Source organism: Macrotis lagotis, chromosome 5, assembly GCF_037893015.1.
Source record: "Macrotis lagotis isolate mMagLag1 chromosome 5, bilby.v1.9.chrom.fasta, whole genome shotgun sequence".
Taxonomy (NCBI): domain Eukaryota; kingdom Metazoa; phylum Chordata; class Mammalia; order Peramelemorphia; family Peramelidae; genus Macrotis; species Macrotis lagotis.
Genome location: NC_133662.1, coordinates 3,761,070 through 3,783,552, shown reverse-complemented (window position 1 = coordinate 3,783,552; position 22,483 = coordinate 3,761,070). Strand labels below are relative to the sequence as shown.

The 22,483-nt window shown below is 36.5% G+C and overlaps 1 pseudogene; it reads left to right on the top strand.

Moving 5' to 3' along the window:
- The first annotated feature begins 7,035 nt into the window (after positions 1 to 7,035).
- On the top strand, positions 7,036 to 7,997 carry LOC141489587 (small ribosomal subunit protein uS2 pseudogene; annotated as a pseudogene).
- The last annotated feature ends 14,486 nt before the right edge of the window (positions 7,998 to 22,483 follow it).

Sequence of the window (22,483 nt, the reverse complement as noted above, 5' to 3'; positions counted from 1 at the left end):
GTCAAATAAGTAGATCTATGGAAGTAATTTTAGTGACCATCTAATCATATCCCCTCAGTTTATTTAGAATTTTTTAAAAACTTTGAACTTTAATGCTAAATAAAATGAGCATTTCCATATACATAAAATAGAAAAAAGAAGATTGTCCATGAAATTACAGGTTTCTACTATATACAGTTTGCTTTTCTTTGAAATAATGAATTCAGCATATACTTACAGAGCTATCCAAATTGACTGATTTTTCCCTGATCTTCCTTCTGTTTTGTGCATTTTTAAAAATGCAACTATTATTCATAATCAGATAAATCAAATAAAAAAATCCCCACATTAATCACTTTTGAAAATGTATGATCTCGGGTGGCTAGGTGGTATAGTGGATAAAGCACCGGCCCTGGAGTCAGGAGTACGTGGGTTCAAATCCTGTCTCAGACACTTAATAATTACCTAGCTGTGTGGCCTTGGGCAAGCCACTTAACCCCATTTGCCTTGCAAAAAAACAACAACAACAAAAAAAAAAACCTGAAAACCTATGATCTCTCTGTCAAGAGGTGCTACCCATCATTTGCTAAAAAAAAATGATTTTTCAATAAGAAAACTGAGAATTAGGGAGTGTAAATGACCTTTGACAACGTCCAAAATCAAATAGGTAAAAATAGCAGACAGGTAAAAAATTGACTCTGAATTCAAAGTCAATTCTATTATGAGGTTCTCCATTCCTTTTTACATGGCTAAATCAGAATAATATATCTGGAAAGAAAGAAACAAACAAACTACTTCAGTATCTTTCCAAAGAAAACTCCAAATGTTCCATTTTTTAAAAATTATGCTTTATGTTTTTCCCCCTCTCATGATTTTTTCTTTTTGTTCTGATTCTTCTTTTATAACATGACTAATATGGAAATATATTTAATGACGTTATATATGTGTAATCTATATCAGATTACTCATTGTCAAAGGGAGAGGGAGGGGAAGGGAAAGAGGGAGAAAAATGTGGAACTCAAAATCTTAAGAAAAAAATGAATGTTAAAAATTATCTTTCCCTGTAATTGGAAAAATAAATAAATTTATACTTAAAAAAAAAGAAAGAAAACCTCAAATGAAGTCACAGAGACAAGCAGAACTAAAATGACACAGTTGTGTCTGATTCTTCTTTTTTTTTGGCAAGGGAATGAGGTTAAGTGACTTGCCCAAGGTCACACAGCTAGATAATTATTAAGTGTCTGAGGCTGAATTTGACTCCACCACCAGTGTTCTATCCACTGCACCATCTGGCTGCCCCATGTCTGACTCTTCTTGACACCATTTGGAGGTTTCATGGCAAAGATACTGGAGTGATTTGCATTTCCTTCTCCAGCTCCTTTTACAGATGAGGAAACTAAAACCAACAGGGTAAAGTGACTTGCCCAAAGTCACACAGCTAGCAAGTGTCTCAGGCCAAGTATAAACCCAGGAAGATGAGTCTTCCTGACTCCAAGTCTGTCACTCTATTCACTGAACCACCTAGATGCCCCCAGTGCTAGAGTACCACAGTGCAATTATTTTCTTTTCCAATCAAATCCATTAGAACTGGGCCACCCCAAGCATTGCCTCATCTGACTCACCTAATCCATTTTTATCATCTGTTCTCCCCAAGTGCTACTCTATAGATAACATTTTTTCTTATCCTTTTCAGAAACTTCATAATTAGTACTCAGTACCTATTACTTCTTAACATTTGGCAATCTCTTCAGATCACAATCCCATTATCTAACAGGATGTTTTCTATGCAGGAACTTCCATGCTATGCCTTTCTTTTTTTTTTTCTAGGCAATGGGGTTAAGTGGCTTGCCCAAGGCCACACAGCTAGGTAAGTATTTAGTGTTTGAGACTGGATTTGAACTCAGGTACTCCTGACTCCAGGGCCGGTGCTCTATCCACTGTGCCACCTAGTCGCGGCCCCATGCTATATCTTTCAAAGAGTTTCCACTCATGATCTATCATCTATTTGATTGCTGACTCTTGATCTCTCCTTGTCTGTCTTTGATGTTGTCAAGCATGCTACTTAATCTGCTCCAGTTTACTACTGAACTGATATAAATAACTCTCTATTAGTTCACAAACATCTTTCTTTTTATAATCACTTTTATTAGGATCAAGGTGATGGAAACCTTTGAAGTTTCTCAGCTTAATGTTTAGACACAAAGCCTTTTTATTTTTCAACTTATCCTTTCTTACTTGATGATGAGTACTTCATTAAATGGAGCCATTTTTCTGCTATATATAGAGAGAACATTTTTTTCCTGTTCTGTACTTTTCCTCTCCAGTACTTTTGGCAAGGATAAACTATCTTTTTCTGGAGATTCTTTTAAAGGAAAAAGTAGAGATAATTGTCTTTCCTGGGTCATTTTTCTTTTTCTTTTTTGTTTTTTTAAGGTAATGGGGTGAAGTGACTTGCCCAAGGCCACACAGCTAGGTAATTATTAAGTGTCTGAGGTCAAATTTGAACTCAGGTCCTCTTGACTCCAGGGTCAGTGCTCTATCCACTGTGCCACCTGGCTGCACCCCCCTTGGTCATTTCTCAAATGACTCTACATAGAAATAGCACAAAGACTAGATGGCTTCTTCAAGTCCATGATGACATCCCCTCAGTCAAGTCTAACCAACATCTCTCCATCCTACTGACCCTATACTGAACTTTTCTTCTTTAACCTTGTTTTGGACAGGTTTGCATAGGTGGAGTTCAATGGAATTCAAGCTCTGGGCTCTCCTGTTCACTCCTTTGGTTACTCCATCTCTACCCTTTATATCACTTGACATTGGTTACCCAGTCACAGACCACAGAAGGAAGCCCCATGGGATGAAGATAATGTTAGGAGGAAGAGGCTCAAGCTTGAATTCTAATTCTGGGGGCTATTTGTCAGCCTTCTCTGTGTATCTACATGGGGATGCAAAATTGACCAGGTGCCTAGAAGTCTCTACATAGAAGACTTTTTCAGTTATGTGTTCAAAAGTAGATTCTTGGAGTGGCTAGGTGCTGCAGTGGATAAAGCACCATCCCTGGAGTCAGGAGTACCTGGGTTCAAATCCGGTCTCAGACACTTAATAATTACCTAGCTGTGTGGCCTTGGGCAAGCCACTTAACCCCATTTGCCTTGCAAAAACTAAAATAAAAAAAAAAGTAGATTCTTGTTCTCCTCAAAGATTAAAAAGTAAAAAAGAACAGGCCCCAATAGATCTGTGGGTTCTGGTAAAAACAATTTCCTAGGGGCTACTAGGTGGTACAATGGATAGAGAACCGGCCCTGGAGTGAGGAGGACCTGAATTTAAATCTGACCTCAAACACTAAATAATTACCTAGCTGTGTGGCCTTGGGCAAGCCACTTAACCCCATTTGCCTTGCAAAAACCTAAAACAACAAACAAACAAACAAACACCAGAAAGACAAAGGGTAGAAATTAGGTTTAAAATAAATATCTTATATCATATGCCATAATAAATTCCAAATGGAAAAATGACCTAAAGCAGGGACAGGGTCAAGACCTGTCAACTGCAGGCAGAACTCGAAATTCAATAAATCTAGGTTTTTAGTAGTGAATTAATTAAATGTTTGATCAAATATGGCAGCTTAATTTTTAAGTTTTGGCTCTTGGCAGAAAAAAGTTTCCCCACCCCTGACCTAAACAAAAATCAAATCATAAAAAATTAAAAGGAGAAAGTAAAGAAAAACCTATCACAACCATGGCTAGGGAAAGAAATCTTACCTAAACAAGGGTTAGAGATTATCATAGAATATAAATTAACCATTTCACTTACATAAAATTGAAAATCTGCCCAAGCAATATAAATCCAGTTAGAATGAGAAAAGAAAGGATTGATTTGAAAAAAAAAAATCTTCACAGCAAATTCATCTTATAAAGGTTGTTTTCCAAGATATATCAATCCAATTCAATTCAATGAGCATTTATTTAATCTACTATGGGCAAGGAGTTAGGAATACAATTAATAAATAGACAATCCCTGCTTTCAAGGAGTATACAATCTAGTAGGGGGAGATAACACATAAAAGGAAGAAAGCAAGTTGGAATTGAAACCAGGCAAAACTGTAGATGCAAAGTAGAATACATAGAAGTTTAAATTCTACCTGAAAAATTGCTCCAAATCAGACTAATTAGGAAAATATAAACTAAAATAAAAGGTTTTATCTCACTCCAATCAGATTGGCAAAGGTAATAAAACATAGCTACTGTTGAAGGGCACGTAGGAGAACAGACATACTACTGTGTTCTTGGTGTAGCTGTAAATTGGTACAGTCATTCTGTAAAACAATTGGGAGCTACAAACATCGTCAAGCTATATATACTCAGTGGCCCAGTGATGCTATTATTAGACATGTACCCAGGTCAAGGACAGAAGGAAAAGATCCATGTGTAGAAGAATATTTATAGCAGCACTTTCTGTAGCAAGGAATATGAAATAAAAGTAGTACCCAGTTGAGGAACAGAAAAATGGTACTTTATTGTACCATAAGAAAGTCATAATATAACAGATTCAGAGAAACCCAAAAAGACATTTGAAGTATGTGGAAGCAGAAGAATTTACTTGATAATCACAATAGCAACATGAAGGAAAACAGCTCTTAAAGACCTTAAAACTGTAACCAAAATATCATCAGGATTTCAGAAGATTGTAGATGAAGCATAATTCCAAATTTGCAGAAGGTGATAGATAGACTTAAGCAATGGCATCCTGAGTGCATTCTGAGAATCTGGTGGGGGCCATGAATTGATTCCCAGAGGTTCCAAGACCTCATCCCGAGGGGTATTTGATCAACCAGTTATAGAGTAGGAAAATGGGTGATATTCTTCCTCCCACAGCATTAATCAAACTTGAAATCATCTTCAAACAGGCCCAGCTAGCCTACTCTTCCAACACTAGAATATTGCATATTAAAGTGATATTTTTCCTTGTGTTGATTAGTTTTGCTGAACATTAACCCTTTTTTATATTCTTTATTATAAATCATGACTCTGTGTGAGGTTCAGTGGATAGAACATCGGCCTTGGAGTCAGAAAGAACCAATATGCTGAGAAATTCAGGTGGTATTAAAACAAAAAAATCAATTCAAGTTTATTTTTTAAAAATAAAACAATAGGGGGTGGCTAGGTGGTGAAGTGGATAAAGCACCGGCCCTGGAGTCAGGAGTACCTGGGTTCAAATCCAGTCTCAGACACTTAATAATTACCTAGCTGTGTGGCCTTGGGCAAGCCACTTAACCCCATTTGCCTTGCAAAAAACCTAAACAAATAAATAAAACAAAACAATATATTAAATCAACTATAAACTGTTCAGACATATGACAGCAACTTTTAATTCTAGCACCTCTTCTCTGAGCTTGCCTTCAATTTATCCTGTAAATTTTTTTAACAGTTATTCTCTCCCATTATTAGACTGAGTTCTTTCAAAGCAAGAACTGTTTTCTTTTTTTGTATTCCCATCACTTAGTAGGCAACTAATAAAATGCTTATTGATTGACTTTTTTTTCTTTTTTGAAGGGAAAGCAATTGGGATTAAGTAACTTGCCTAGGGGCACAGAGCTAGTAAACATCTGCAGTTGGATTTGAATTCAGGTTTTCCTGGGTTGATATTCTGTCCATTGCTTTATCTAGCTGACCAATATACAATTATATTATGGGTGATAGAATCCACAAAAAGAGTGAAACAATTTTTCAGTTCAAGATATGTAGGAAAGACTTCAGAAGAGGTCTATCTCACTTGGGTAAAAGGGGCACGCAGCCTAGCACAGGTGGGGAAGAGGGAAGCCAGTGGGAGGCTCTTAGCTGCAGCACAGATCAGTAACCAAGGCTCCAGCATCCCAGCTCAGTGGGTAGGGTATGGCAGGTCAGCAGTGAGTATCCCAGGCCCATGCAGAAGGCATAGGCTGGCACAACAGGCATGACCTAATGCAAGGAGCAAGCCACCAGCACCCAAGGCCCCAATGTGGAAGCCAATGACCAGACCTGTGCCTCAGGAGCAGATCTCAACTTTTAAAATGAGCAAAAAAACAAAAAGAGTCCTAATTATAGAAAGCTACTATGGAGACAGGAAAGATCAAAACACCATCTCAGAAGAGGAAAACAGTGACAAAATGACTACAATATGAATTGTTCTCAAGTCCAAAAAGTCCTCCTGGAAGAGTTGAAAAAGAATTTTAAAAACCAAGAGAGATAAAAGAAAAACTAGAAAAGAAATGAGAGTTATGCAGAATTTTGAAAAATTAGAAAAAGAAAGTACAAAAATTGACTGAAGAAAACAATACCTTTAAAAGTATAATTGACAGAAAAGGAGATACAAAAGCTAACTGAAGTAAATAAATCCTTAAAAAATAGATTTGGGCAACTGGAGATTAATGGCTTTATATCAAGAATCCATTAAACAAAATCAAAAGACTGGAAAAATAGAATAGAAAAACAATCAACCTGGAAAATAAGTTCAAGATAGATAATTTAAAAATTATTGGACTACCTGAAAGTCATGATAAAAAAAAAGAGCCTAGACAATATCTTTCAGGAAATTATCAAGGAAAACTGCCCTAATATCCTAGAAGAAGAGGGTAAAATAGTTCATGAAAGAATCCATTGATCAACCCTAGAAGGAGAACCTAAAATAAAAACTCCAAGAAATACTATAACCAACTTCCAGAACTATCAGTTAAAGAAAAAAATCCTGCAGGAAGAAAGATTCTACAAAGAAGTTACTGTCAGGATTATACAGAATTTACCATTTTCAACATTTAAGGATTGGAGGGCCTAGAATATGATATGCTGGACAGCAAAGGAGTTTAGATTACAATCATGAATCAGTTACCCCTGGCGTAGCTAGGTGGCACAGTGGATAGGCACTGGTCCTGGAGTCAGGAGTACCTGAGTGTAAAGCTGACCTCAGACACTTAATAATTACCTAGCTGTGTGACCTTGGGCAAGCCACTTAACCCCATTGCCTTGCAAAAACCTTTAAAAAAAAAAAGAATCGCTTTCCGTGCTGCCCAGAAGAGGGGTCCATACGGCATTGTTCACGGTTTCCGACATAACTTTCAAGGGAAACTTTCACAATGTCCGGAGCCCTGGATGTCTTGCAGATGAAGGAGGAGGATGTCCTCAAATTCCTCGCTGCAGGCACCCATTTGGGTGGCACCAATTTGGACTTACAGATGGAACAGTATATCTACAAAAGGAAGAGTGACAGTATCTATATCATTAATTTGAAGAGAACTTGGGAAAAGCTTCTGCTGGCAGCTCGTGCCATTGTTGCCATTGAAAATCCAGCTGATGTTAGTGTCATCTCATCCAGGAACACTGGCCAGAGAGCTGTTCTGAAATTTGCTGCTGCCACTGGCGCCACACCTATTGCTGGATGCTTCATCCCGGGCACCTTCACTAACCAGATCCAGGCAGCTTTCAGGGAGCCTTGCCTCTTGGTGGTCACTGATCCTCGGGCAGATCATCAGCCTTTGACTGAAGCATCATATGTTAACCTTCCAACCATTGCACTGTGCAACACAGACTCCACACTTCACTACGTGGACATTGCCATTCCATGTAACAACAAGGGAGCTCACTCAGTGGGTCTGATGTGGTGGATGCTGGCCCAAGAAGTCCTGTGGATGTGTGGTACCATCTCTGGTGAGCACCCATGGGAGGTCATGCCTGATCTTTACTTCTACAGAGATCCAGAGGAGATTGAAAAGGAAGATCAGGCCGCAGCTGAGAAGGCAGTGACAAAGGAGGAATTTCAGGGTGAATGGACTGCACCTGCTCCAGAATTCACTGCTGCTCAGCCAGAGGTGGCTGATTGGTCTGAGGGCGTCCAGGTGTCATCTGCGCCCATTCAGCAGTTCCCTACTGAAGATAGGAGTGCTCAGCCGGTTGCTGAGGACTGGTCTGCAACTCCTACTGCTCAGGCCACTGAATGAGTAGGAACTACCACAGAGTGGTCCTAAGTTTTACCCAGATGCTCTAATAGTGTTGGAAAAATGCGGATGGAAAATAAACATTGGTTTCTTAACAAAAAAAAAAAGAATCAATTACCCTGCAAAATTCAGCATACTCCTTCAGGTGAAAAGATGGATATTCAATGAAATAGGAGACTTCCAAACTTTCCTGATGAATATACCTAAGCTGAACAGGAAAATCCAGTCTTCAAATACAAGACTCAAGGTAAATGAAAAAAAAAAAGTTAGTTAATAAGACTAAACTGTTTATATCCCTATATAGAAAAATAATACTTGTAATTCTTGAGAATGTCAAAGTAGGACAGCTGGAAGGAGTATATTTAGATAGAGAGTATGGATATAAGCTGATTATGATGTAATGGTATTTTAAAAATTGAGACATTAAAAAATATTGTATTGAGAAGAGAGAAAAATCACATTATATGAAGAGACACAAAGGATTTATTATAGTAAATTCCCTCAAAGAGCAAATAATATAGAAATTTAGAAATTTATCTTACCCTAGAGGAAAATAGAAAAGGAAAAGGGACAGAAAGGGGAAGGAGAGCAGATGTAAGAGGGGAAAGGGGAAAGAAAAAGGGGGTGCTGATAGAAGGGAGGGAAGATTGGAGGAGATGGTGGTCAAATGCAAAATACTGGTGAGGGAGATAGGATAAAAGGAGAGAGAAAAATATAACTGGGGAAAAATAGAATGGAGGAAAATACAGAGTTAATAATCAAAACTGTGAATGTGAATAGAATGAACTCTTCCATAAAACAGAAGTAGATAAGCGCAGCTAGGTGCAGCAGTAGATAGAGCACTGGCACTAGAGTCAGGAGAACCTGAGTTCAAATTCAGCCTCAGTCACATGCTATTTACTAGTTGTGCATCATAGATGTCATAGATAATGAAGCAATATCAATACTAAAAATACCACCAAGTGAAATAGCATTCAAATTCTTAAAAAAAAAAAAGCTAAGTGAATTAGAGGAAGAAATAGATAGTAAAATTTTTTTAGTGGGGGACTTCAACTGCTCTCTCAAAATCAGATAAGTCTAACCAAAAAATAAATGAGAAAGAGGAGGAGAATAGAATCTTAGAAAAATTATATAGGAGAAAATCTCATGCATTTTCTCTGAAGAAAATTCAATGGGGATAGAAAGGAATATACCTTTTCTCAGTAGTACATGGCACATACATAAAAACTGACCATGTATTAAGGCATAAAGACCTCACAATCAAATGCAGAAAGGCAAAAATATTAAATGCATCTTTCTCAGATCATGATGCAATAAAAATTACATATAATATAGGACCATGAAAGATAGACTAAAAACTAATAACGAGCTAAAAAAATAACAATTCTGTCTAAATTAATCTATTTATTCAGTGCCTTATCAATCAAACTAACAAAAAATTATTTTATAGAGCTAGGAAAAAATAGTAACAAAATTCATCTTGAGGAACAAAGAGTCAAGAATATAAAGAGAAAAATACAAAGGAAGGTGACCCAGTCATATTCAGATCTAAAACTAAATTATAAAATAGCAGTTATCAAATCTATTTGATACTGATTAAGAAATAGAGTGGTGGGGGCTGCTAGGTTGTGCAGTGGATAGAGCACCAGCCCTGGGACCAGGAGTACCTGAGTTCAAATCTAACTTCAAATGCTTAATAATTAATTAGCTGTGTGGCCTTGGGCAAGCCACTTAACCCCATTGCCTTGCCAAAAAAAAAAGTCATAAAAAAAAGAAATAGAATTGTGGATCAGTGGAATGGGTTAGATACTATACTAGAAATAGATAGATAACTATACTAATCTACTGTTTGATAAACCCAAAGATTCTTACTTTTGAGATAAGAACTTACTATTTGACGAAACTGCTTAGAAAACTGGGAAATAATATGCCATAAATTAGGCATAGGCTAATATCTCACATTCTGTACAAAGATAAGTGTGAAAATAGTACATGATTTAGACATAAAGGGTGATACTGTAAACCAATTAGAAGAACAATGAATCATTTACCGGTCAGGTCTATGGAAAGAGGAATTTATGATCATAGAAGTGAGAGAACAATACAAAATGGGAAATGAATAATTTTGATTACAAAGATTTTACCTTTCAAAAAATAGAGAAACTTTCTAGGGCAAGTGACGCAAGATACAAAATGTGCAGCCCATTATTGGAGAATAGAAGGACCTACTAGCTAGTCTTTCTTTGGAGTCCCAGGTTCCTCAGAGCTGGCGGCAGAATGGAGAGAGGCCCCTTGACCTTGCCTACATATCTATATCTATATCTATATCTATATCTATATCTATATCTATATCTATATCTATATCTATATCTATATCTATATCTATATCTATATCTATATAGATATAGATATAGATATAGATATAGATATATATAGATATAGACATATATATGTATATATACATATATATACATACATATATGTATATATATATATATATATGTATATATATATATATATATACATATATATATATATGCCTTCTAGGGTCTTCTGCTCCAGCCTCCTCCCCTCCAGGGACTTCATCTAACACTAGGATTCTATCATGGAGTCCAAAGATAGTGGATTTCAGGCTCTACACACTTGAATGAGGAAAAAATTAAATCTAGATTTTTCACTAACAAAATAAGCATTTTCTTCAATTATTTAAAAACATTATTCTGAAATGGAATTCATAGGCTTCACTAGATGACCAAAAGGGTACATTCAGAAGTGTGCTGGGTCCAGCTCTAACTGGCAGAATCAACTATTATATTTTCAGTGTGAGCATTTACACCCCAATTTAGGCAATCCTTAAAAATCAGGGTTTGATTTATTGTTTTGCTAATTATCTAAACCTAAGAATATGTTAATGATGAGGTAGATTAAACTTAAAAGTGTATACATTTCCCAAGCCCAGAACAATTTTTAGACATTTAGATGCATACCCCTAAGTCTATGACACAAAAATAGCTAAGAACTTTCAAAGTGGTTCATGCCATGACTAGTATCACCTTACCATAGCACAGACTGCGGTGACAATGATCCCTTCCTCTTCCCCCTCCCAGGAGCTCATTTTGAACTTCTAGGACGGAGCTGGGAACTAGGATGGAATTCAGAGATCCTTTTCCCACCTCCTTTGGAGTCAGGGTAGGCCCTTACTCTGATTACCACTCTGGGATTTTTTTTAATTGAGTGACAGAATTCTTCATATTGCTTAACTTGTTTACACTGGTTCAATCTGAGCTTTCCCTTTTTTCCCTCTCCCAGCTAGTCTGTTTTCCCTACATGTTCCAGATATCTCTAATCGCTCTTTCCATTCACAATATCAACAGGATTTTGTTTCCTCTCCTAGAATTTGTAATGGTATTTTCTGAGTTTTATTTCTTTAAACTGGGAACTCAGGCAAATTTCCCAAGTCTTCCCATGTTTAAAAGTTTGACCAGTAGAATTTGTTCTCTTGATACTTGCAATCCAAGAATTGCTTGATTATATCACAAGAATAGATCCAACATGAAAAATTATTCAAAAACAGGATCATTCTTAGTCTCTTATAGAAGATCTGACTGGTCTTGAAAGAAAAAAGCTGAAACTGGCAATATCATACCATTAAAAACTCATTTTCATACTTCAAGAAAATCTGTGATTTCTTTACTATAAGCACTCACAAAATCATAGATTTAGAGTTGTGACTGAGGATCTCAGAGACCCCTAGCCATATTTTTTAAATTAATTAAATTAATTTTTCAAAAAATTAAATTAACTTTAAAATTGAGGAAACTGAAGCCCACAGAGGTTCAGTGACTCACCCAAGAATTTGACTTTAGGTCATCTGACTCCACATCCTGCATTCCTTTCATTAATCTATGATACTTCTCAAATGACTTGTCCTAGGTCATGAAGATAATAAGTAGGAGAGATAGAATTTGACACCAGGGTTCTCTGACTCCAAAGGTAGTATTCATGTCACTGCATCATTCTTCTCACCAATGTAGAACAAGTAGTTTACTTTAGACAGTTTCCTGACAGTTTTAGACAGCCAAAAAATAATTTATCATTTAGCAGGCAACTGTGACTTTAGTGTCTGTTCAGTTGTTTTTCAGTCATGTTTGACTCTTAATGACCCCATATGGAGTTATCTTGGCAATGATACTAGAGTGGTTTACCATTGCCTTCTCCAGCTCATTGTACAGATTGGGAAACTAAGGCAAATGAGGTCAAGTGACTTGGCCAGGGTCACACAGCTAGCAACAATCTGAGGCCACATTTGGACCTGATTCCAGGTGTTGCACTCTATCCACTGTACCACCTAACTGGGCTGGGGCAGACTTCATAAGCAACAAGACAGGGTGTGGGAACTCTGTAAAACTTTGTGTTGGATAGTTATGATTACATGTATGACCATTCCCTGTTAATAGAATTCTGGTCCTTCATAAAAAACTTAAATTTGGGTGTGTCTGAGAATTGTGTATCAAAGACATTGTTGAAACTCTGTGTATGATTATGGGAGAGACTATTAAGAATTGGATCTGATGAACTCCTGTAGCCTTCCCAAATCACAAGAAAATTGCCCAGAATTGAGAACATGGACCAATTTGCCCCAAAGCACCTTTGTTTGATTTGTAAAAGGAAAGCAGTGTTTAACAGGGAAAAGAATATCAGAGGAATGGATCCAAAAAGTTCCCAGGTAAAGTGATGGGATACAAGGAATTTCTTCTGATTGGTGGATTGAAGTCCAGCTGTCTCCTTATAGTCTATAAAAATAAGCTGGTTGTACTTTGGGACTGTCAGCTCTTTGAAATTTTTTTTGTATCTTGCAACAAATAAGATGATGAAAGACATTTCACTCCCTTATCCCAACTAAAGTTGCCTAAGAAATACATAAAATGTATGTGGAGCTCAACTGAAACATCACCATCTGCAAGCATTCCCTTAATGCAAGATTCCTTTAAAATCATCTCCATTTCATTTTCTGTATTGTGTTTCTGCCTAGTTGCATGTTCTATCTCATTCATCTCTAAGCTACTTGAGAAGAGCAGGGGTTTTTTTTTTTTTGTTTTGTTTTGTTTTGGTTTTTTTGCCTTTCTTTGTATTCCAGGATTTAGCACTGTGTTCTGATATAATATGCCTTTAATAAATGTTTGTTGAAGGTTTGTTGACCTTTAAGTGATGAGTCTCTCCAAATTTAGCAAGCCTTGGAAAGCAAGGAACTTCAAGCTTACCAGGATCACACAGAGCTTAAACTTCAGGGACAGCTATCCTGGGATGATTTCCACATTACAATGAGACATTATATTTTGGAGATATAAAATACTAGTAGCTGATTCTATCTTCCCAGAGGATTGACTTTTATTCTTTCAGTTCTGTTCTCAGTTTTCCTCATAATATAAAATGAAAAGATTGAACTGGATGATTTCTAAGAACATTTTTGGCTTTAGAATATCATAATTTTATGGGTGACTCTTGTATGTTTTCTTTTTTTCTTTTATTTTCCTTTTTATTTGGATGTAGTTTAATTTTATTTTTACTCATTTAAAACAAAAATTTACCAAAAACTCTAACTTGTTAACTTTTCCATTTTTAATAGATATTTAAATCCAAAGTATCTGTAAATATGAAGTATTCACTTTTAGATCAAATTAATATAAACAAAAACTAATGATAGGTTTAAAGATTAGGATCACAGCAAATTGCTTTCTGTGGGGGGAGGGAAGTGAGATTTAGGGAAAAATTGTAAAACTCAAAATAAATAAAATCTTTAATTAAAAAAAAGATTCGGATCACTGGGTGGCTAGGTGGCATAATGGGTAGAGCACTGGCCCTGGAGCCAGGAGAACCTGAGTTCAAATCCGATCTCAGACACTTAATAATTACCTAGCTGTAATTGGTCAAGCCACTTAACCCATTGCCTTACAAAAAAAAAAAACCTAAAAAAACTAAAAAAAAAAGATTTGGATCACATAGGTATAAATCCATTTATATAAAGTCAAGTTTTACTGTGCTATAAATGTTATTGGCAAAAAATTGTCTATGGGAAAGTCACAGAAGAAATCCTTTTAAAAGTTTTGAAGGAAGAATGGAAAGGAAAGAGGGATTTTTTCCTCCATCCATCTAGTTGGTAGTTCTATGTACAGATTTCTGATCACACTGAAACTTGGGCCTCATAAAAAAAAAATTTGAGGGTTTGGCCTAGAGCACACAAAGAGGGTGGGGTGGGTTAGCATCAGGGACAACAGAGCAATTTTGTCATAACTTTCTTTGACTACTTTTAAAATACTGAAGAGATGGTCTTTTTAAAGTGCTGGTTTTCAGTGCATAGAAAGAGCTTTTCTTGGCTTCTGGGACAAAATGATTAACTGGGGGCAATCTAGATAATATGGCTAGATATAAACACAATCACCTTGAAAATGTGAAGGATAGAGGGACTCTTAGTGACTAGGAGTACATTTTTTAATATAGATTGGGGTAAAATGAGGGGATAAGAATTCCTCTGAGGTATAGAATCATATCATTGAAAAATATTTATTTCACACTAAAAAAATGCCAATATACTTTCTGTTATAATAGAAAATTCTGGTTCAACTTTGCATCATGGTAGCTATACCACAGAAATTAAACTGGAAAAAAATAGCACTCAGTAGAAACAGCACAAAACAACACAGTAAATTTAGTTGTTGGGGATTGTTTCTAAAACACCAAACTATTTTCTTCCCATTTTGTATTCTTTGAAGGAAAGGTTAACTTCAGAAAAAAAAATTGATTTTTTTCCCCTAGATCCAAGTTTTATTGTAAAATGAACAAGGAGAGTAATTCTTCACTTTCATTTATTTATCATAGATAACAAATTCAAAGGTGTTTTGAAAATTTTCTATGTTGTTTACCTAAGAAAAAAAGATAAATGCTAGAGGTGTTAATGAATCTCTTCATAAACTCTAGCTCCTAAAGGTTAGGGAGAAGTTTTACATATAGATTTATGTCTCAGTCAGAAGATTTCTGTTTTTAACTTCTTGAACATCCAAACAGAATCTGACACCCAAATCTAACAAACAGGCTAATTTTCATTTTGAAAAGTGACTACAATAGTACAGATATTTTTGAACTAGTTTGAACAGTCTCTGAAAAACTTCAAATCTAATTCTAGATTAGCTTATTCCCAAAGAAGGTGCAATGACAAAAATATACACACTATCGAAATATGTCAAACTTGGAATTAATTTTGGGAAGAAAGAATTACTAGATCATTTTTGTTCATGACCAACAAACTTTTATAAAATCACTTGAAATTATCTATTATAAAAATTGTCTTGACTATATTCTGACAGAGTGGTAATGGGCCAAAGGTGAAGAATGAGAGCCCCAGACACTTGATAATTAACCTCAGACACTTAATAATTACCTAGCTGTGTGGCCTTGGGCACATTGACTTGCAAAAACCTAAAAAAATAATGAGAAATATATTTTTGGACAGGACCTACATGTAGATTTGTTTTGCTTGACTATGCCTATTTGTTGGTCAACAAATATTTATTGTTTACTATGTGTCAGAGGCAGCTATGTAGTACAGTGGATACAGTGGTGACCTGGAGTTAGGAAGACATCATCCAACATTAAAAATCTAGCCTCAGATACTTAGTAGTTGTGTGACTAGGCAAGTCACTTCATCCTGTTTGCCTCAGTTTCTTCATCTGTGAAATGAGATGCCACACTCTAGTATTTTTGCCAAGAAAACCCCAAATGGGGTTACAAAGAGTTGGACACAATTGAAAAATGAACAACAAACTGAATTATAAAAGAGCAAAACTTATTCTTCAATAGAGAAATGATCAAAGAATATAAACATTTCTCAAAAGCATTATAAATTATTATAACTATATGAAATAATGTATGCGAAGAACTGTCAATCATAAGAAGAACATGGCAAAAGAAATTAGTGTATTTTTAGGGAAGCTGCAATTCAATACAACCATTTTGAAAAGCAATTCAGAATTATCCAAATAAAATGACTAAAATATTTATACCTTGGAACCCAGAAATTCCGTAGCTAGTTATCTTCACCAAGGAGGTCATTGATGCATTCTTATTCACAGACTTTTTGTGGTAGCATGGAACTAAGAAACAAGGTAGATACCTATCAATTAAAGAAAGGCTAAACAAATTGGAGTACATGAATTTAATGGAATATTACTAGGCTGTACAAAAGAAGGGAAATGATGATACGGAGAATCACAGAATCATAATATAGTGTAAGCAGAGCCAAGAAACAATCTACACAATAAGTACAACAAAGTAAATGGAAAGAACCACAAAATTCAAAGTTAATGTTGCAGAATTATAAAAATGCTCCCCCCCAAAAGAGATGTGAAGTAAGAGATCCATTGTATATATTTTCAATTTTTTTGATGTATTTACTTTGCTGTTTTGTTTCTATTCTTTCTCATTTTCTGTTTCTTTAAGGCGTATTGTTTATTCTACAGAATGGCCCTCTGGAAAGGGTAAGGGGGAGATAAAAAGGAGAAACTTAGACGATGTAAAAACACAATAATTCAATAAACTTTTTTAAAAAAGAAAGAAAAAGGAAAGATGAGAAGAGAGGAGTTTTGGAGGAAAGATAATGAATTCAGCAAAAATAAATTGAGTTTAGGGGTGGCTAGGTGGTGCAGTGGATGAAGCACCCACCCTGGAGTCAGTAGTACCTGGGTTCAAATCCGGTCTCAGACACTTAGTAATTACCTAGCTGTGTGGCCTTGGGCAAGCCACTTAATCCCATTTGCCTTGCAAAAACCTAAAAAACAAACAAACCAATATATTGAGTTTAAAATGTCTATGGGATGGAGATGGAGCCAAGACGGTGGAATAATGGGAAGCGGTATAGTAAGTTTCCCTCCATAACCTCTTTCAGACATAACTAGAAAACAGATCAGACTACATCCTGATAGGGAAATTCAGAAAGAAGTCACAATGAGATATTTGTCCAGTCCAGTTCCATATAAGGAGACAAACAAGGAGGTCTGCGGACACTAGGGATTGGTATGGGGAAGAAGCACCTCTAGAGGAGCATAACAGCTCCCTTGGAGAGGCTATGCAAGGGCAAGATGAGATCCCAGTCCAAACTGAGTCTCTATGTTTCTGGGATAGGTGTGAACTGGCAACTTTGTTGCCCACTACCCAGTTCAAGGTCACAAATCCAGGGTGGGGTGAAAAGGAGATCTGTTGTGTTGCGGTCCACTCTGGGCAGCCGGGTCTCAGTTTAATTCACACAACTCTTCGGGGAGCTCCGCCGGACATGTCCCGCATGTTCAATAATGAAAGTCAGCCAGTGAGAGATAAGCAAGGAGTTTATTGCAGGTATATGCTACATCTCTGACTCACATAGTTGAAATAAGGGTATATATAAGCCTAGTCCCCTTGTATCAGCATCCCTCATCTCCAGGCCTGTGGAAGTATAAGGGGCATGCCACAAAAGGTCTGTATCCTGGAAAAATGTGGAATCTTCAACAAGATAAAGATGAAAGGTAGAGAGATAAGTACCAGAACTCCTTCCTGGGACACTTGAACAAGATGAGGATGAAAGGCAGAGGGATAAGGACAAAAGGTCCTTCCTGAGAATATTCAACAAGATAAGGATGAAAGGCAGGAGAACAAAGAGAGAGAAGGGCCAGAGCTCCTTCCTGAGTTCAGAGCACTCTGGTATGGACATTCCTGTTGTCCCAGGTCTCAATGACTCTCAGGATGAACTCCTCATGGCCACATACTCTGTCTATTATCCCCTTACACTGTTGAAAGTGTGGCATTCCCAGACAGAGAGGACTTGCAAAGTTTACTAAGAAAAGAAGTTCAGAAGCCAGCAGGGGCAGCAATGTGGTTCCAGACCTCAAGTTCAGAGCAGTATTTCATTGTCAGCATCTAGTCCAGTCTACAGAATAATAACCAAGGCAAGAATTTCAGAACAAGGAGGAGCCTAGAATTCTGCCACTCTGAACCAATAGACCTTTCCAACTGGCTGATAGATTGGAGTCCCGAAGCAGTCTCTTCTTACGCAGATCCTTGTAAAGATCAAACCATGGGGATAGCAAACAGACTTTGCCCTAGATCAGACCATTTTGGGCACATTGAAAGTTTTCATATTCTTGAAACCTGTCTCCGGGATCCTGAAACAACACAACAGTCAATAACCCCAAGAAAGTAGTACTAGGACTAGCTTAGACTTTTCCTCAAAAGTACCATAGAGTCCAACCCTAATATCAAGTCTGAAGTCAAGAAATAGACTGATAGAATGGAAATCAAAAAAGAATCCTAACAAAGTATGGTATTGTGGTGGCAGGGAGGCTTAAAACACAAACACAGAAGGAGAGAATGATTCTAAAACATCTCCAGTGACTCAGAGAATGATACAGCTTAATCACAAACTCAACTGGAATTCCTGGAAGAGATGGAACAAGAGTGCTTTTTAAAAGAGTTTAAAAATCTTTTTAATAAATAAAATGAAATAGCTTGAGGGAAAAAATGGAAAAGAAATGAGAACAATGGAAGAAAGAATTTCAAAGTGAAATAACATCTTGGCACAAGAGGTACAAAAAATCTAGCAGACCAAAGAGAAGCCAATAACTTCATGAGGTAAAAAGAAACTTTAAAACAAAGTCAAAAGATTAAATAAATGGGGGAAATCTTAATATACTTCAAAGCAAAAACAATTTACCTGAAAAGCTAATCAAGGAAAAAAAATTTAAGTATCATTAGACTACCTGATTACCATGACTAGAAAATGAGCCTAAACATCCTATTTCAAGAAGTCTTAAAAGAAAACTACCCAAATCTCTTAAGGAACCAGAAGACAAAGTGAAACTGGAAAAGAAAATTTACTTGTCAATACCCTAAAAAAAACCCAAAGTGGAAATTCCTCATTACATCATGCTCAAAATTCAGAATTTCCAAGTTAAAATAATATATGTATTGTAAGCACCTGGGAAGAAAAAATTCAAGTAGTAAAGAGGCATAGTCAGGTTCTTGCATAATTTAGTGCCACCATAATAAATGAGTGGAGAATTTGGAATATAATATTGCTGAAGGTAAAGACTGAGAGCAAAATTGAGAATAATTCCACAGGTTAAAAAAACAGACTTATGATGAAATAGATTTTCAAGAATTTCTGATGGAAAAAAACCAGTGTTGTGGAGAAATTTTTAAGCCAAACATAGGTGCAAAGAGAAACATAAAAAGGGAAATATGAATGAATAATGATAAAAGAAAAAACTACTTATATTCAAGTATAGAGAAATAATACTTGTATTTTTCTGAACCTTATTATAATCAGGGCTCACAGAGGGAGTTCAATTAGGAAAGACCTGGGAATGGTTCTGTTATGTCTCAATGATCCTAAAAAAAGAATAGAAAGAAAAGGGAAAAGGAATACATGGGGGCAGGGGGAGAAGAGGAGTGGGGAAGATGCCAGAGAAGGGGCAGAAAGGGAAGGGAAAGACAAAGAAAAAAATCTCACATGATCAGGGCACTCAGATAGACATCTCTACAAAGAGGAGAGGATGGCAGAAAGTGGCTAATACTTGAACTTCATTTCTATTTGAACTTGTCAAAAGAGGAAAATACAAGACACACACACACATGGTCGGGTACAAAAATACATTTCACTCAACTAGGACATAGGAGGAGAGAAGAAGAAGACAAGGAGGAATGAGAGAAAGGGTAGATTAAGGAAAGGATTAGTCATAAACAAAATGAATTCCAATGATGAACAAAAATATAGATCTTTTTGAGGTAACTAAGTGGTACTCATGAATTTGGGAATAAAGTTATGATGTGAAAATGTGATAGAATATTATTTTGCTCAACTCTTATAAGAGTAATAGCCAATCAGGATTCCAGAATACTAATGATGAAATAGGCTACCCACTTCCCGATGGATTGATAAAGGACAACAGAATGCAGAATGAGACAATTTTTTTTTTGGCCAATGTGGACATTTATTTATAATGGATTTTATTTTTTGTGTGTTCTTAGTTGGGAGCAGGGTTGATTGGAGAGTGAGACTGTGGAGTTTGACTAATTAAAACAAATTAATAATTTTTTTAAAAATATCTATCTAGAGGGCAGCTAGGTGGCACAGTGGATAAAGCACCCACCCTGGAGTCAGTAGTACCTGGGTTCAAATCTGGTCTCAGACACTTAATAATTACCTAGCTGTGTGGCCTTGGGCAAGCCTCTTAACCTCATTTGCCTTGCAAAAAAAAAAAACTAAAAAAAAATCTATCTACAGGACACCCAGTTTGAGAGGTCTAGTAGGCAATTGGAAATATGAGAATGACAGTCAGGAGAGAAGACTAAGGCTAGATATATAGATCTGAGAATTGTCTGCACAGCTATGATAATAAAATCTATGGGAACTTTATTAGATCAAGAGAGATAGTAAAGAGGGAGAAAAGAAGAAGCTCCAGAAGAGCTGCCTGGAGACACCCATACTCAATATGACCTAGATCCAGAAAAGAATCTGAGGAGCAGATAGAACCAGGAAAAAGTAGAGTCGGAAAACACTAGAGTGAAAAGAGTATTAAGAGAACAGTGTCAAAAGCTACAGAAAAGTCAAAAATAGACTGAAAAAAAGGTCTTTGGATTTGGCAATCAAGAGATCATGACAAGTTAGTTCAGGAATGAGTGGTTTCTCTTCTGACCTGCCAAGACCTTAGGAGTCTAGGAGCATGAGCTAATCACTGACAAGTCTAAGTGGAATTCCTCCAGAGTTCTGCGACACCTATAGCTACCTGGGGCAGCCATCCTGGGGCAGCAAATTCATGGAGCTCTGGTCAGAGAAAAAAGCCACCCAGAGCATAGACTTAAGTATTTTTTTTCTTTCACTCTCTAAACCCAGCCATTTTTTCACTCCTGTCCAATTTTTTGTGACCCCATTAGTGTTTTTCTTGGCAAAGATACTGGGATGGTTTCCATTTCCTTCTCCAGTTCATTTTACAAATGAAAAAACTTAGGCAAACAGGGTAAAGTGACTCGCCAAGAGACACACAGCTAGTAAATATGTTGACTTATATGTTTAAATATCTACTACTTTTTGACTTGACTCTAGCCAGAAGGGAAGGACTGGGACAATATTTCTTTGTTGTTAATAGGGTAGCACTTCGGACTGAATGTACAATATTGTTACTACTTCTCAAGACAGTAGAGGAACTGGATTAGAGTATGACATACCATCTTACTAGAACGTAATGGTAGGTGGGTTTGAAAGGTACAGATCTTTGGAAGATTAGGGAATTTGGGAAAATATTGATATGTATGAGCCAAGTAGAGCTTCTCTGCTCACCAGGAAGAAGTGAGGAGAGAGAAGAGCTAAAAGACTTCAAATTACTCCTATCTCCTTAAGTCCCATAATCTATATTTTTGTTGCACTTCAGTCACATAGTGCACATAGTCAAACTCTGGACATCTCAACACTACCTACAATTGTTCTAATTTCTTAATCAAATGTCTAATCTGACATTCCTGTTGGATGCATGGAGGATCCCCTGGCTGCTAGGGTAGCTAGGAATTTGTACTCTATTTTCCATAATCTAAGTATGCCATATATTTAGGTCTATTGTTAATTATATTTTCAAATTATAGAACTTATTTTGTTTTGGGGATTTTTTTTAGATTTTTTTTTGCAAGGCAAATGGGGTTAAGTGGCTTGCCCAAGGCCACACAGCTAGGTAATTATCAAGTGTCTGAGACCAGATTTGAACCCAGGTACTCCTGACTCCAAGGCCAGTGCTTTCTCCACTACGCCACCTAGCCGCCCCTATAGAACTTATTTTGATGGTTCTGCATTCATTATTTAACTAGAAATTTAATATTACTAATGTTTAATCCTCATCAAATACATTTCAAACAGAGAGCTAGACCAGCAGAGATCATGAGGTCAGAAGTCAGACTGAAGAGAGTTTTAAAAAAAGATTTTAGCTATGAAAGAAAGGAGAAATAAAGAATGATAGATGGTGAGGATGATTGTATAAGGTGAGAGTTGTAATTTTTTTAAAGGATATGAGGAGACATGGGTATGTTTATAGACAAAGTAAGGAAGAAACCAGTAGGTAGGGAGAGACTGAAGAGGGTGCATGATAGGATGCTAGAGAAGAGAAGCATGGATGAAATGAAATGAAAGGTGATATTGAAGGATTTGCTTTAGTAAGGAGAAAGGACACATCTTCATGTGAGACTGGGATGAAAGCAAAGCGTGGCAGAAGGCATCTGGTGAAATGAGATGATGAGGAAAGAAGGACCTCTCAGCAAATAGCTTCAATATTGTCAGTGAAATATAAAACAAGAATCCATCTAAAAAGAGCAATAGAATCTGTGAAGGAGAACTAAAAAGGTTTGGAAAAGATGCTGTGATAAGTGGGACAGTTTATCAGATTGTTTTTCTTTTTCTTTTCCTTTTTTAATTTGAGGAGGGAAAAAAAGGGAAACTAGCAATAATATTGCAAAAGAAAAAAGGTCAGTGAA